The sequence below is a fragment of the Herpailurus yagouaroundi genome, unplaced genomic scaffold (genome assembly GCF_014898765.1).
Source record: "Herpailurus yagouaroundi ecotype Mexico unplaced genomic scaffold, PumYag 142, whole genome shotgun sequence".
Taxonomy (NCBI): domain Eukaryota; kingdom Metazoa; phylum Chordata; class Mammalia; order Carnivora; family Felidae; genus Herpailurus; species Herpailurus yagouaroundi.
The window spans coordinates 3965426-3967925 of record NW_024412397.1 but is presented as its reverse complement, the minus strand read 5'-3'; the positions used below and the strand labels follow the sequence as shown (position 1 = coordinate 3967925).

General features: G+C 45.0%; 1 long non-coding RNA gene across 1 annotated transcript in view; it reads right to left on the bottom strand.

Annotated features, from left to right (window-relative positions):
- Positions 1 to 1607: 1607 nt before the first annotated feature.
- The window catches only part of LOC121032781 (uncharacterized), a 20474-nt gene continuing 19581 nt past the window's right edge, over positions 1608 to 2500 (bottom strand). The window contains exon 2 of the long non-coding RNA XR_005791471.1: positions 1608 to 1918. This is a non-coding gene — a long non-coding RNA (uncharacterized LOC121032781). The remainder of the gene's footprint in view (positions 1919 to 2500) is intronic.

Sequence of the window (2500 nt, the reverse complement as noted above, 5' to 3'; positions counted from 1 at the left end):
TCTATAAGAGCCTGCCCTGCTTCAGTTCGTAGCTACATGAAAATAACAGTAAAACATGTCTGTTTTTTCCCGCTAAGCTTTATTGTTACCTGGGAAGGTGATGGCATCGAGAAGGGCCAAATACAGACAAATAATGTGACCATAAACAATACCTTACCGTTACTACGCTGGGCAGGAATCTCTCCAAACCACCTCCACTTTGACTAGGTATATAAATATATATATATTTCTACATATATAGAAATTATATTTATATATATTTATATATAGAAATTATATATACTTATGTATTTTTGACTATATATAGATATATGTTTTTTAATTTTATAACATTTTAAAATGGAAGGGAACTGCTCTAACTCCAGAAAGTCATTGGAAGTAAACACTCGGAGAAATATTCCAAGTTGGCCCGGAAGTAATTCAAATTGTTGGCAACGCTGTGAATCGTGTATGAAACACTAATAATATTAAGGAGCAGAATGCACTGGGGGTTTTCAAAGGGAGAAGGGCACAAAGGCCTGGGTTTGTGTGATGGGTGCTGGGGAAGGTGGAGCTACCTTGCAGCGTGTCATTTCCTGCGGGAGAAAAGTTTTCCTCACTTCCTTCAGCAGGTGTTGAACTTGGATTGCTTGTCAATTTCGAATCGGTTGTAAGCATTTATTTTAGAAAAAGGGAGCAGATCAGTGTTGTCCCCTGGCGACCTGGAAGACGCACAGAGGTGGTTTTTAAAGCATGTGTTTACCCCCTTTTTTTTTTGAACTGGGAAAATGAGCTCTGGGGGAAAGACCAACTTGGAACTGCCTTGATCACAAAAGAGCCTTGTCTCCTTCCGACCCCACCCCTTTCTGTGCGTGCTGAGTCCAGGGAAGCTGGTGTGTGGGGCTGGGGCGGGGGGATGGCCCAGACCCTCTAGCAGTTCAAGGGCATGATGGTGCCAGCCCTGTGGGGAGGCAGGGGGCCCGCCTATGCTCCCTTCTCCCCGCAGGCTTATTCTGAGTTACTTAACGTGAGATGCTGAGTGTTTGCTTTAGGTAGGCTCCCTTTAACGTAGTGCTCAGACTCCCCACCTACCCCCTAATTTTTGTGACAACAAATCCAAATCCAGTAGGTGCTGCGCACATGGTAACCGGACCCCAGGGTTCTCAGGGAGCTTTTCTGAAAGTGGGAGCTTGTTGTGGTGTTTGGCTAAATTTCTGGGTAGCTGGCTGAAGGCATTAGGCTGCTGAGAGTCTGGCTCCTTCCCAAGGGGTTTCTGCAAATTAATCACCCCGTGAGCTAAATTTGTTTATAGACGAATTTGGAATGGAGGAGCTCGCATGGGACGCATCCTGTGTTCTGCGGAGCACCTGCTCGAGGTATCACCCAGCACGGCTCCTCCGTCTCCTCCGAGTGATGCAGGACCTGATACCTCGTGATGGTTGCAAGGGTGATGACGGAGATAATAGTACATTTATCCCTCCGTTTTGCCTCCTGGGAACTCGGGGCAACTCAGCTGCTTCCACCAGAGCTGACTTGGAGCGAGGGACTTAGGGAGACGTGGGGATTTTATATATATCAATTCATTTGTCTGTTTCTATAGCAATTGCTTCTTAAAAATAATTTAGTAGTTTAATACAAAAGCAGTGGATAGGTTTTATGTGCTCGTATAGGGAAGGTTTTTTTTTTTTTTTTTTTCAGTTTCACACATGTTCAGTTTTAATGGGTAATAATTACATCTTTGTGTTTTGATGTCAGGCTGGTTATGAGGCCTAATTCTGCAGGCAGTCTCCTCGTTGATTTGCTCGGAACTGCAGATCTCAGAGAGGGAGGGTTGCAGGCCCGGAACCCTTCTGTTTCCAAGACGAGTTAACACTTAAGTGGGTCCTCAGTTCCGTGTCTGCAGACGTTGCTACTGGTCCGGGCGTTTCTTGTGCAGGCCCTGGAATCGAACACACAGCTGGGTTTGTGGTTGGGTCGTTTTTTTTTTTTTTTTTTGGTTTTTTTGAAAGGCAGATTCCTCAAAAAAAAAAAAAACCAAAAAACAACCAACCCACACCACTGACCCCCCACCGCCCAGCCAGCCCTGTTTGCAGACACCGTGCTCCCAGCCCCTGACTCCGGTCTGGGGCTTGCAGGCCTGATTCTGCAGCACTGCCCTGGATGTGCTGGGAAGGCAGTAAAAATGAGCAGTAATCAATCTTTCAGAGAGAAGCAATGGGCATGCGGAGGCCGCTATCCTGTGACTAAACACACCCCTTTTATGGAGTGTTACCACTAATAAAGGACAGCTTATTACGGAGGCAGAGACCAAAGCTTGGATGAGGTCAACCCTGACTGACAGTCATCAGTCATTCTTAATGATACTTTTTCCCGTGCTTTCTAAGGGATTCTGAGCAGAGTGCAAATCATTCGGGGTCATTCATAGTTCATGTACCCACAGATGGCAAAGGTTTTGAAAGACTTCGGTTTAAACTTGTTAAAAAAAAAAAAAAAAGATCCTCACTTTTTTTTTTTTTTTTTT